Raw genomic sequence first — 14,997 nt, forward strand, 5'->3', positions numbered from 1 at the left:
TAGGCAAACCAGTCAGAGCAAAATAAATGTCACCCATTTTATAGTCTGCATGCCATTGGTGAGGTAACTTAGAAGTTAATTCAAATAATTTACAAAATTCTACATAAGTTAAACTAATATTCTTATTGTTCAACCTAAAAATTAAATTCGGCCCATTCCTACTATTTACAACTTTTAAAGAAGACAAGAATTCACAAGTTAATTCTCGGTAAGTAGGATAATGCATATCAACGAATTTTCTCATGCCAATGTCATTTAAAAACCGTTTTACAGAATCATACAAACCAAACAATTCTAAAGTAGGGCAGTGTAACCACCGTGAAGGAATTACCTCTCGCCCGATTAGGTTTTCTAGCCGCTCCTTTTGCTCTTGGCTAGCAATACGGATCGTCGGCCAGTACGGGAGTTGCAAATCCGGGTCGTATTCCTCCCTCAAACTAGAGCTCCTACCGAAAATAGACCGAGCCCTCTTGGAAGCCATGGTAGAAATGGGTATGAAATTAATTTGAAAGAAATTAGAAAATTTTTATATAGAAATGTAGAGGATGAAGAGAGGAGTAATAATATGTAAAAAGTTTTGGATTTGGGTAAGAATTGGAGAAGAAATCTTAGAGAGAAGGTAGAGAGAATTTGAGTTGTAGAGAGAGAAAGTTATGAAGGTAAGAAGAAAAGAAGGAATAAATAAGAAAAGAGAGAAGAAAAAGAGGCGGACACCCCTCGCGCCCGGTCGGGCGGTATGTCGCCCGGTCGGGCGATCTAAGCCCGAATTTCCTTCAACTCTCGCGCCCGGTCGGGAGCCCTTCGCCCGGTAGGGCGATCTAACGTTCAAATTTTCGACACTTCTCGCGCCCGGTCGGGCGAGGCTTGCCCGATCGGGCGGACAAATTTGTCCTTATACGACGAGTTTCGCGCCCGGTTGGGCGCCCATCGCCCGGTTGGGCGAAATCACTCGATATTTGGACCTAGCTCTCGCGCCCGATCGGGCCCGAGGCTTATTGACGATTTCACTGGCTTTCTTCTTTTCTTCAATTTTTGGCTAACTCTTTTCCTTCAAAACTGTGCAAAAACTCATAAAACTCGTTAAATTCCCTCATCTCTTCTCTCATAAGAAAAAAGAGAAAAAACTAGTCTAAAAAGCATCAAAAATACGGGTTGCCTCCCGCAAAGCGCTGTTTTATCTAGGTCCCGCACGACCTTTTTACCAAGTACAAGAACTAGGACCCTTGGCCTAACGCTTGATCGGGCGGTTTCTCACCCGGTCTAGCGGTGTTTTGGCTACGACGCGGCTTCCTGACATGCCCTGTGGGACGCCAATTCACCTTATCTGGTGGATCCTCCTTGACTTGGGTAGGGAGTTCTTAATGCTACGCACCAAAGATCCTTCTTTGATCGAGGGTTGCTTCAAATTGTCATTGCATTCAACACTTGCAACTCGATCTGGCGGAACACTTACCGTTGGCTCAAATCGCACAACTTGCTTGATTGATTCCACCTTTTCGTCCTCAAAACCAAGATCAACAGTGTAGAGGGCTCTTTCTATTGCATCGACTTCCTTCTGCTATTTGTCTATCTCATCTGAAAGGGATGCAACACAAGATACCGCCTCCAAGGGATCTTTTTCAAGAGCTTGGGGCTTGTTAGAATAATTCTCAACCACATTAACACTAAAACACTTCTCCTCTGTCATGGGGATTTTAGGGGTATTATTAAGATTAAAAATAATTTTATCATCCCCTACTGATAGTGTTAACTTCCCACTTCTCACATCTATAATTGCTCCTGAAGTGTTGAGGAATGGTCTACCCAAAATAATCGGGGTTTGCATATCCTCAGCCATATCAAGAACAACAAAATCAACGGGTATATAAAATTTACCTACTCTAACGGGGACATCCTCTAAGATACCTAAGGGGTTTTGAAAGAACGGTCGGTGTAGGGAATAATTCAAGCCTTAATCCCACTAGCTTGAACCCCACTGTGATCATACACTAAAGTACGGTGGCGTCCAAAAGGGAAGAAGATAGAGCAAAAGAGTCGCCAACAAGTTTTTTAGGAACTTGTAAACCGTTCATAGGATGAAGGTTACACCCCTTAACGATCCAAGAGATCGTCAACTCCATAAGGTCTAGAACCAAATAAGGGTTCGGGGATGAAGGTACAAATCCAACCTAAAAGAGATTGAACCTGCCCTAATAATAGGCCTCTACTTTATTCTGATCGTATTCATGTGCGCTTTTTGACTAACATACAATCAATAAGATTAACCCTAAACCTGTTTATCTATGTTGGTTGAATATAATGCACAAAAAAATCTAATATTGGCGATCACTTGAAATTATAATCACATTAACCTAAACAAGATTATTAATATCTTATTAAGCGTGATTACAAGTACAAAATTCCCTTTAAACATGCAATAAAAGGTGATCAAGCAATAAATATCAAGCAACATAATAATAATCGTAACAATAATTATAATCATAAATAAAATAATCATCATCAAAATAATAATAATAATAATAATATTCATAATCATCATAAATTATAACAATTATAGTCATAATCATGTTCATGTTAATATTAAAGCATAATAAAAATAGCAAGATCCTAGGCATGATACTAACAAGATTAATAACAAACCCTAGCATGTCACTAAGCAATAAAAATCAAATCTTTAGCCCTAACATGATACTAACAATCATAACTATTAGGAAGAACATAGGAAGCATCGTACTAATCATATTTAATATTAAAATTACCCTAGACATGATACTAGGAATATCATAATAACAATATAAACATGAATTCTACATCATAACATCAATTAATCAATTAAAGTACTTACTTTGATGCTTCGTACCTCTTTCTAATAACAAAATACACACGTTAGTAACTTCAAGGAAAATAATAAACAAACAATTAAATTAAATAATTGAAAGAGAGATTTGGGACCAAACCCTTAGAAATTAAACCTTTCACGTCTAGAGCGAAGGCAACTTCGAATATGGCTAAGTGTTTCTTGATCTTGTGAATGCGGAATTTTGTATGAAAACAAAGTAAGAAAGAAAGATGAATGGAGAATGCTAATTAAAGCTTGTGAATGAGGAGAATTGGTGAATGTAGATGATGATGATGAATGAAAACGGAATTTTTGATACGATATTTATAGAGAAAATCAGCCAAAAAAGATAATTTAACAAAACAGAGTATGACGCTCAAGAAACAGAGCTGGCGCCAACCCTGGCTAGCTGGCGCCAGGCACCAATGGCTAGCGTCTGGCGCCAAGCCTGGTTCCAGGCGCCAAGGCCTGGGGTTGGACGCCAGTCTTGATTTTAACGCGTTTTTGAAAATCTGATAAGTTTACCGTATTGGAGGATAAAATAATATAATTTCTTCGAAAATGCTATTTGATTTTGATTAAAACTCTGAAAAGTCAACAAAGTCAACTTATCAATGCTAATTGAATTAGGAATGAAAAGAACCTTCTAGAAGATTCTAGAAGACTAAAACCATTCCTAATTGCATTAGGAATGATAAATCAGATTAGGCCCTCCCCTAGATCATTGGACCGTACATAAAGCTCAAACCGGGCCCAGTTTGGTAAATTGGCCATAACTTCCTCAATATTCATCGGAATTGGGCTTATAATATATCGTTGGAAAGGTCTTTGCAAGCCCCATCCAACTACACCACTATTGGACCCATATCATGGACCAACCAAAATGGATTGGCTGTTTTCTTAAAATAAAGTTTTCAAAAACAGAAAGAAGAGAAAAGAAATTAAAACTTTCCGCAACACTAGACCTTTCCACACTTTCGTTTCATTCGATTATGATTTGACGTGAAAGGTACTCATCACTTGGTTTGGTTTTGGGGAGACACAAATGGGTGTCTACAGTCGGCCATTTGTAGAGTAATATTAGTAGCTTTTAATTTACCCATATTCAGTTTGGAACACACAGATAATGGCATAACACTAACGCTAGCACCCAAATCACACAATGCATTATCAATCATTAGATTGCCTATATGACAAGGGATAGAAAAGCTACCTGGATCTTTTAATTTAGGTGGAGATTTATTTAGAAGTACGGCACTACACTCTGCAGTGAAAGCTACTGTCTCTACCTCACTAATAGACCTTTTTCTTGTCAATATTTCTTTCATAAATTTTTCATATGAAGGAATTTGTGTGATTAATTTAGTGAAGGGAACTCTTACCTTCAAATCTTTTACCATCTCCAGGAACTTACCAAACTGCTTATCCAAGTTTGTCTTCAAGTGACGATTGGGGAATGGAAGTTTGACAACTGGCTTTGGAGCATTATTGCTCTTATCTGGAGTAGCCACCTTCTCTGGAGTCGTATCCTGCAATGTAGAATTAGATATATTAGTACTATGCTTTAGCCCTGCAGGGCTAGTAGCTACATTATCAGGTTTAACAGAATCAAGTTTAGCATTATTTAATAAAACAGGTTCATCAACTCTGGGCATAGAGGGCCCTTCATAGTTTGAACCACTCCTTAGTGTAATTTCATAGGCTTGATCCGTAGGCCTGGTCGGCTGTGCCGGCAGAGCTCCCTGTTGGCGGGCTTGTAGAGTGGCGGAAAGTTGCGCAATCTGATTATCTACAATTTTATTGTGCGCTAGGATTGAATCAATTTGCACATCTCTACTCTCCATATGCTTCTGCATATTAACCAACATCGCTCTAATTTCCACCAAAAAAGAGTCGAAAGATGAGGAGGATTGTTGTGGTTGGTTTTTCTGCCAGCATTGGGATGGTAATATTTCTGCTGTTGTTGCTGCGACGCCTGTGGTTCTTGTGGCGGTGGATTTTGAACATTGGTACTCCGGTAGGAAAGGTACGGATGATTCTGATACCCAGGATTGTAGGTGTTGGAGTATGGGTTATTTTGCCTATAAGCTTGAAAGGCATTAACTTGCTCCACGGAACTCCTGCAATCTTGTTCCCAATGACCTAAAATTCCACAATTTTCACAGAAAGCCTCATTAGAATTATTATTAATTGAAGAAACATTAGCTACATTAGCAGTGCTAAGATTATCTAATTTTTGGCAGATAGAGGTCAATTGAGCTTGCAAAAAGGATACAAAGTCAACACTATGCTTCCCCTTGTTAGAAAAGCCTCTAGGATTCCCATATTGGGAATTATGTATCGCCATATCTTCAATAACCTGACCTGCATCATCAACATTGAGATTCATAAATCTCCCACTGGCTGCAGAATCTAAAATTATTCTAGAAGAATTTCCAATGCCATTATAAAAGGCTTGGATTAACTGCTATTGTGCTAAATTATGATGGGGGCATTCTCTTTGTAGGTCCTTGAACCTCTCCCAAGCCTCATACAAAGATTCATCGGCTTCTTGGGCAAAGTTCTGAATCGCACTCCGTAGTACGGTTGTTCTCTCTGCAGGATAATACTTGTTATAAAAATTCAAAACAAGAGTTTCCTAGTCAGTTATACCAAGTGCAGTTCTATTTAAGCCCTTAAACCACAATTTAGCTTTTCCACTTAAAGAGAAGGGGAAGAGAATCTCCCTGATTTGGTCTTGTGTGACCCCGGCTTGCCTTATGGTCTTACAATATTGACAATAGTCGACAATGTCAAGATTTAGGTCTTCACCCTTGGCTCCACTGAATTGCTTCCTCTCTATCATCATTATAAATTCGGGTTTAATTTCAAATTGTACCCCATCAAGAGCCGGAGTGGGAGTGAGATGTGGAAAATCTGCAAGCTTTGGTTGTGAGTAATCACTAAGCTTCTTTGGAGCCGTCATCTCTGATTCTGTATCTGATGATACCTCTGAATCGCTAGAACCGGTTAGAGGATCTCGGTGATAATTATTATCACCAGAATCCGCCAAGATTCACTTGTAAAGGTTTTTCTGCCTATGGAAGGAACGTTCGATCTCAGGATCGAATGGGATGTACCCTGATCCGGAACACCTGGGCATAAACAAAAAAACTAAAAGCAAATATGAGATTTGCCTCAAAGAACTAACGTTCTATGAGACAACAAGAAATAACCTAGACTACCAAAGTAATCAGAAATAAAAATAAAACCGTTTCCCCGGCAACGACGCCAAATTTTGACAGGGTAAAGTCATATCCCCAAATAAAAGTAATTCCTAAATCCTCTAACTAATGTAGATAGGGAAGTAGGGTCGAATCCACAGAGAAACAGATCTTTCTATTCCTAATTAACTAATATAATCTAGATTATGAAGTAACCAATATATAAATTTGAATATGAAACTGAACTACGAAGATCAAGAGTAGGGGGAAAACAGTGAACAAAAGGATCTAGGGCATAGGTTCACCTATAAATAATATTCCAGGGTTGAATATAATAATCATTCATCAATGCATAATTAATCAGATCATAAAGGGCTTTCGCTACGTATTACAATCACACAATTAATTTACCGGTATTAAATCTCATCTTTCGAATCTCGACTTAACCATTTATAAATTAACCTGCCTATTGAAACTAGACCTAAACATCAATTCTCATCTGTCGAATCTTGAATCAATATTGTCAAACTCATGCATAAAAGATCAGGCTTAATCTAGTCACAGAGCATTAAATCAATCAATAGGAAATTAATCTAGCATTGACAATCAACAACAATAAATTAACCCTTCATATTATTTATGGATCCCCATAAACCCTAGAAATAAAACTACTCACACATAATAGAAACTAAACTAATCAAAGCAATAAAGCAAGACATGATCAAAGGAATGAAATAAACAACTAAGATTAAGAGAAGAGAAATAGTTACCAAATAAATCTGGAATTAAGAGTAGATTAAGAACAAAGGTATAAGAGAGAAAAAAATCTCAGAAAACGATTAAGAGAGTAAAGAAAGAGTAAAAAAGTGATAGATGCTAAAATCGTATTACGGAGGAATATTTATACTCCGTACAAATCCTAAACTAAACAAACTTAAACGACGAAATTAACCCCTAATAATTACACGCGCCCGATCGGGCGAGGCACCGCCCGATTGGGCGCGCCTTTTTGCTCTTCAATACAAATTTCGCGCCCGGCCAGGCGCGTCACCGGGCGCCGACCTTTGCTTCTCTCGCCCGGCCGGGCGCGCCTCCGGGCGCCAGCCTCTTTGGCCGGGTGGCTCTCTTGGGCCACTAATTGGACTACGATTGAGCTCCAATTCTTCGGGCCAATCTGGGTTTCCTCTTCGGGTCTTGAATACTCGGTCCAAATGCCCCGGTATCACACATACCGAGCCCTTAATCACCGGTTCGATGACTCTAACCGGCCCTGGGCTATAAACTATGGTCGTGCTTCTCCAGTGCTCGTGATTGCTCTAAAATATCTCGGGAAAATACTCCAAAAGTGTAAATCCCTGCAAAAGTCAACCAAATCTACGAAAACACTAGAAAACACTAATTAGTAATAAAAGTGGCTCTAAAGAGCCAAAAACACTACTAATTATGACCAAGGGACGGGGGTAAAATACTATATAAAATAGACACATCAATTAGTTATTGTAATCTAAATTATTAAGTAACCAAAATATTGTAATCGAAGGATAACTAAACTACTAAGTGTAAAAGTAGGGAAGAATAAGAATAGACAAAATCAATGAATAAAATACCTAGGGCATAGGTTCACCAAATAATAGGAAAAATTGCTCCCATTAATCTGAACTTTGCCTCATCCGTCGAAAGTAATCCCAACTTCACTTTATTATCTATCACTCCCAACTTTGGGGGGTATTAATTTTCGTTGCACCCAACAGGTCCTCTAACATGATGTAGTAGGTTACCTAGACACGTGTCAACACGAGATAGGTCCAAAAAAAAACAAAAATTAAAATTAAAAAAACAAAAAATACTCAGCCCCCCACCCTATCCCGGAAAACACCACACCCCCACCCCCTACCCCGCCGGAAAAAACCGCCCCTTCCCTGGAAACCTCTCCCCCGCTACCGGAAACCGCCGCCCAGCCACCCCTTCCCTTCCCCCACCCCCGATAACCCCTCCCCAGCCCCTGATTACCCCTCCCCAGCCCCGATAACACCCCTCCCCAGCCTCGATAACCCCTCCCCACCCCCCGATAACCCCTCCCCAGCCCCCGATAACCCCTCCCCACCCTCGAAATCGGCGAACCCAGCCACGAAATCGGCGACGCCTATGCACGAAATCGGCCACAAACGGCCGAAATCGGCCAGTTTAGGGTATTCAGCCCCAACATCGGCCATTTGTGGCCAATATCGGCCAATTTTGGCCAACGGTGGTGGTGGTTTGATGTGCGGCGGTGGTGTTCGTGTGGTGGTGGGTGCTGCTGGGTTGTTCTATTTATTTATTTATTTATTTTTACATTTTTCTTTATTTTTTTTAATTTTCTTTATTTTTCTCAACCAATTACATATTGACACGTGTGCAAAAAAAAAATCACAAAGGTTTACCTGCTTTACCGATTGCAAGTCATTTGGGTGCAACTAAAATTAATACCCCCCCAAAGTTGGGAGTGATAGATAATAAACTGAAGTTGGGATTAATTTCGGCGGATGAGGCAAAGTTCAGATTAATGGGAGCAATTTTTCCTAAATAATATTCCAGGGTAAAACATAACAATCAATCATCAATGCATAAATTAATCAGATCATAAAGGGCTTTTGCTACGTATTACAATCACATAATTAATCTACCGGTATTAAATCTCATCTCTCAAATCTCGACTTAACCATTTATAAATTAACCTGTCTATTGAAACTAGACCTAAACATTAATTCTCATCTCTCGAATCTCGAATCAATATTGTCAAACTCATGCATAAAAGATCAGGCCTAATCTAGTCACAGAGCATTAAATCAATCAATAGGAAATTAATTAAGCATTGACAATCAATAACAATAAATTACCCCTTCATATTATTTATAGATCCCTATAAACCGTAGAAAGAAAACTACTCACACATAATTAAATCTAAACAAAACAAAACAATTAAAGGATACATGATCAAAGAAAGAGAATAAATTAATGAAATTAAATCAAAAGTTGTAGAGAGAGAAGTAAGAGAGAAAGTAAGATTAAGAGTTTTAATTAAAAGGAGAGAGAGAGAGAAAAGTTGGAGAGAGAAAGAGAAAAGAAGACTAAACCAAAACTAATAACAAATTAATAAAACTAAAACTAAACTAATGAAACACAAAACAAATAAAACTAACTAAAACTAATCTAAAACTAAACAATGAAAAAGCTAACCTCCCATCCTACGTAACTACTATTCCTTTATATAGGAAAATAACCCCAAAGATCCCATTAACCAACAAAGAATAAATCCCCAAATACAAAAGCCGCGTGAATTTGGAGCAAATACGGGGTCAGCTGGAGTAGGGCCCAAGGAGATCAAACCCATCTATTTACTAGGCCTTGTAGGTTTTGACTTGGGCTTTTAGAGTTTATTAGCCTTAGTTTCTTCACTTGGTTGGTCCGTAATAATAACTTGTATAATCTTGTAATCTTGGACCTCCTCATATATCGAGCCCTGAATCACCGAACTAAATTTCTTTATCTCGGTCCTGGGCTTTAAATATACAGTCATAAAATACGATCTGGCTCCAATGTCTTCGTAGTGGCTCAATAAGCTCGGGAATTATCATAAATCTGCAAATTCCTACAAAATAATACCAACCCTACAAAAACACTACAAAACGTATATTAGTAATAAAAATAGCTCCGTAGAGCTCAATTAAGCACAAATATGACCGTGGGACGGGAATAAAAATATATATAAAATAGACTCCAAACTCCCCCAAGCCAAACCTTTACTTGTCCCTAAGCAAAGCAATGAATAAATAAATCAATACTTCACCCCAAAAATAATTTAAATCGATTAATACAATTCAAGGTAAAGTCGACAAACATGTATCAAAGTCAATCAATTAAATCCATCCAACTACCAATCTTCCATAACAATTGTCAAATAGAGCAAACCATAAGAGCATATAGAATTCAAGACTAGTGCTCACACACTCAACTCTCATTTATGTGGCGAGTAAAAGATGTACTCGATCGCTCTCCAACCACCCCTTTAATGTGAACAATGCCCTCCCAAACTCACGCTCTCGTGTGTTTAAAAAGATGTACACTCAACCTACTAGTCGACTCGAAATATGTCAAATCATAACTTGCATTGATAAACAACACTTTCACATTCATACAACTCTATGCACAACGGTCGGAAGGTCTTTAAATCTTGTAATGTAAGGGTAGGGTAAAAGGTAGGAATCATTTGGAAACAAGTGATAGAAAAGCAATGCTTAAGGGAGCAAATCTTAGTAAAACCCATGATCGAAACAAATAATGATCAACATCTCCTACATAACCAACTCTAACAAAAATCCACCAAATATACTCCAATCATAAACAACAATCCCAACACTTACATATACACTCACAAAAAATATAACAATAAAGAATTTGAGTGAATAAACAAACTTTATTTTCCAAACTTGAATTTTATTCATTGAAACTCGATTTTTTTCTTTCCTTTGATTAACCTCTAACTAGAACATTTGAACATTAAATATTTTTTTTCCTTTTGCTCTTTTTTTTCTACTGAAGTTCACTTTTTTTTTTCTTGAACATCTCTTTTTGTTTTTTTCATAACATCATACTTTATTTTTCTCAAGAAGATTAAACATTCAAGCTCATCAAAAATAAACTACGATCAAGAACAAAATAACTCCTCAAAACCCACCCAAATTGTGAAAATAATAAGCACACTACAAACTCCCTCACCTCACTTACTAATAGCTCCCCCAAGCCAAGCTTGGGACTAGTAACCAATGAGGAAAATCGGCTTGTAATATGGCTAATAAACAACAAAAAGTCAAGGCAACAACATGGGTAGCAAGAAGGGAACAAATGTATCTACAATCATCTGAAGGCCACCTAAAAGAACAAATGCCTTCGTCCTCCACAATGTGCATAATAATGAGTCATACAAACATTACTTATAGTTGCAAATCAATACTCAAATTCATTGACATACCAGGAACTAACACACATTCCTAACCAAATCAACTAGTGAAACACTATATTCACAAGTAGTTGGACAAAATTGACTCATGTTAAGGTTTCAAGGCAATCAAACATCAAATCATGATCAAGAAATCCATAATGCTTATCATCATATACCAAGAATCAAAATAATTTTCTCAAGTATGGGGCATAGGGAAGCATGATTTACAAATCATTGGAACGTATTTTTGAATTTTTTATTTATGAATTTTTTAATTTTCATATAAAAGAAAGCAATAAAACTAACCTAGAAAGCAATAAATCTAAACTAAGAAAACACACCAAAACAAAAGAAAAGAGAAAGAGAAAGATACCAAATCCAAAATCCCCCCCAAGCCAGAATCAGACAATGTCCTCATTGGCTCGGGAACTAGCCCAACATAGCTAGTCCTGACATCCTCATCCATGGAGCCGAAACCACCACCTCCACTGCCACCTCGCGCCTGGCTAGGTGTTCTAGCCTTTCCTTTTGTTCCTTGCTAGCAATACGGATCGTTGGCCAGTAGGGGAGTTGTAAATCTGGATCATACTCCTCCCTTGAGCTAGAGCTCCTACCGAAAATAGATCGAGCCCTCTTTGAAGCCATAATATAAAATGGGTATCAAAAATGATTTGAATGGAATTTGAAAAATTTTATATAAGATTGTAGAGGATGAAGAGAGGATTAAGAATATGTAAAAATATTTAGATTAGGGTGAGAAATGAAGAGAGAATCTTAGAGAGAAGGTAGAGGTTTTAAGGTTTTAGAGACAGAAAATTATGGAGGAAAAGGAAGCAGGGTGGCTCGCGCCCGGTCGGGCGGACCTGTCGCCTGATCGGGCGATCTGGATTTTTTAAATTGTTGTTCTCGCGCCCGGTCGGGCTGGCTTCGCCCGATCGGGCGATCTAACGCCCAGATTTCTTCTTCTCTCGTGCCCGGTCGGGCGAGCTTCGCCCGATCGGGCGATCTAACGCCCAAAAATTGTTTATCTCTTGCTCCCGGTCAGGCGCCCTTCGCCCAGTCGAACAGATGAATATGTCCGTGTATGTAAAATCTCGCGCCCGATCGGGCAAAAATTAAACCTTTTTGACAATTGCTCTCGCGCCCGGTCGGGCGAGATTCGCCCGGTCAGACCCGAGGATAATTGGACGAATTTTATTTATTTTCTTCTTTTCTTCAATTTTTTTTCCTACCTCTTTTCCTTCAAACCTGTACAAAAAATCATAAAACTCATTAAATTCCCTCATCTCTCCTCTCATAAAAAAAAGAAAGAAAAACTGGTCTAAAAAGCATTAAAATACGGGTTGCCTCCCGCAAAGCGCTGGTTTATCTAGGTCCCGCACAACCTTCTTACCAAGTACAAGAACTAGGACCCTTGGCCTAACGCTTGGTCGGGTGGTTCCTCACCCGGTCGAGCATTGTTTAGGCTACGACGCGGCTTCCTGACATACCCTGTGGGACGCCAATTCACTTTATCTGGTGGATCCTCCTTGACTTGGATTGGGGCTCTTCAATGCTACGCACTAAAGATCCTTCTTTGATCGAGGGTTGCTTCAAATTGTCATTGCATTTAGCACTTGCAACTCGATCTGGCGGAACACTCACCGTAGGCTCAATTTCCACAACTTGCTTGATTGATTCCACCTTTTCGTCCTCAAAACCAAGACCGACAGTTTAGAGGGCTCTTTCTATCGCATCAAATTTCTTCTGCCATTTGTCTATCTCATCTGAAAGGGATGCAACACAAGATACCGCCTCCAAGGGATCTTTTACAAGAGCTTGGGGCTTGTTAGAATAACTTTGAACCACATTAACACTAAAGCACTTCTCCTCTGTCATGGGGCATTTAGGGGTATTATTTAGATTAAAAATAATTTTATCGTCCCCTACTGATAGTGTTAATTTGCCACTTCTCACATCTATAATTGCTCCTGCAGTGTTAAGGAATGGTCTACCCAAAATGATTGGAGTTTGCATATCCTCAGCCATATCAAGAACAACAAAATCAACAGGTATATAAAATTTACCTACTCTAACAGGAACATCCTCTAAAACACCTACGGGGTATTTGAAAGAACGGTCGGCCATTTGTAGAGTAATATTAGTAGCTTTTAATTTACCCATATTTAACTTGCAACACACAGATAATGGCATGACACTAACGCTAGCACCCAAATCATACAATGCATTATCAATCATTAGATTGCCAATATGAAAAGGGATAGAAAAGCTACCTGGATCTTTTAATTTAGGTGGAGATTTATTTTGAAGTACGACACTACACTCTGCAGTGAAAGATACTGTCTCTACCTCACTAATAGACCTTTTTCTTGTCAATATTTCCTTCATAAATTTAGCATATGCAGGAATTTGTGTGATTAGTTCGGTGAAGGGAACTTTTACCTTTAAATCTTTTACCATCTCCAGAAACTTACCAAACTGGTTGTCCAAGTTTGTCTTCAAGTGACGATTGAGGAATGGAAGTTTGATAACTGGCTTTGGAGCATTATTGCTCTTATCTGGAGTGGCCACCTACCCTGGAGTCGTACCCTACAATGTAGAATTAGATATATTAGTACTACTCTTTAGCCCTACGGGGCTATTAGCTACATTGTCTGGTTTAACGGAATCAAGATTAGCATTATTTATTAAAACAGGTTCATCATCTCTGGGCATAAGGGGCCCTTCGTAGTTTGAACCACTCCTTAGAGCAATTGCATAGGCTTGATCCGTAGGCCTGGTCGGCTGTGCTGGCAGAGCTCCCTATTGGCGGGCTTGTAGAGTAGCAGAAAGTTGTGCAATTTGATTATCTACAATTTTATTGTGTGCTAGAATTGAATCAATCTGTGCATCTCTACTCTTCATGTGCTTCTGCATGTTAACCAACATCGCTCTAATTTCTCCTAAAGAAGGGTCGGAAGATGAGGAGGGTTGTAGTGGTTGGTTCTTCTAGCCAGCATTGGGGTGGTAATATTTCTGCTGTTGTTGTTGTGGCGCCTGTGGTTCTTGTGGTGGTGGTGGATTTTGAACATTGGTACTCCGGAAGGAAAGGTATGGATGGTTCCGGTACCCAGGATTGTAGGTGTTGGAGTATGGTTAATTCTGCCTATAAGCCTGAAAGGCATTAACTTGCTCCACGACACTCCTGCAATCTTGCTCCCAATGACCTAAAATTCCACAATTTTCACATAAAGCCTCGTTAGCATTATTATTCATAGCAGAAACATTAGCTACATTAGCAGTGCTAAGATTATCTAATTTCTGGCAGATAGAGGTTAATTGAGCTTGCAAAAAGGATACAGAGTCAACACTATGATTCCCCTTGTTAGCAAAGCCTCTGGGATTCCCATATTGGGAATCATGTATCGCTATATCTTCAATAATCTGACCTGCATCATCAACATTAAGATTGATAAACCTCCCACTAGCTGCAGAATCTAAGATTATTCTAGATGAATTTCCAATGCCATTGTAAAAGGCTTGGATTAACTGCCATTATGCCAAATTATGGTGGGGGCATTCTCTTTGTAGGTCCTTGAACCTCTCCCAAGCCTCATATAAAGTTTCATCGACTTCTTGGGCAAAGTTCTGAATTGCACTCCGTAGTACAGCTGTTCTCTCTACAGGATAATATTTGTTATAAAAATTCAAAACAAGAGTTGCCCAGTCAGTTATACCAAGTGCAGTTCTATTTAAACCATTAAACCATAATTTGGCTTTTCCAGTTAAAAAAAGGAAAGAGAATCTCCCTGATTTGGTCTTGTGTGACCCTAGCTTGCTTGATGGTATTACAGTACTGACAGTAGTCTTCAATATGAAGATTAGGGTCTTCACCCTTAGCTCCACTAAATTGCTTCCTTTCTATCATCGTTATAAATTGGGGTTTAATCTCAAACTGTACCCCATCAAGAGCTGGAGTGGGAGTAAGGTGTGGAAAA

At 38.9% G+C, this 14,997-nt stretch overlaps 2 non-coding genes across 2 annotated transcripts; both read left to right on the forward strand.

The window, feature by feature from the left end:
- The first annotated feature begins 5,316 nt into the window (after window positions 1-5,316).
- On the forward strand, window positions 5,317-5,423 carry LOC145561030 (small nucleolar RNA R71). The gene has a single exon (XR_014093612.1). It is a non-coding gene; the product is annotated as a small nucleolar RNA R71 (small nucleolar RNA).
- A 9,138-nt stretch (window positions 5,424-14,561) lies between these two features.
- Window positions 14,562-14,668, forward strand: LOC145561086 (small nucleolar RNA R71). The gene has a single exon (XR_014093669.1). It is a non-coding gene; the product is annotated as a small nucleolar RNA R71 (small nucleolar RNA).
- Window positions 14,669-14,997: the final 329 nt, after the last annotated feature.

The sequence above is a fragment of the Chenopodium album genome, chromosome 9 (genome assembly GCF_948465745.1).
Source record: "Chenopodium album chromosome 9, dcCheAlbu1.1, whole genome shotgun sequence".
Lineage (NCBI taxonomy): Eukaryota > Viridiplantae > Streptophyta > Magnoliopsida > Caryophyllales > Amaranthaceae > Chenopodium > Chenopodium album.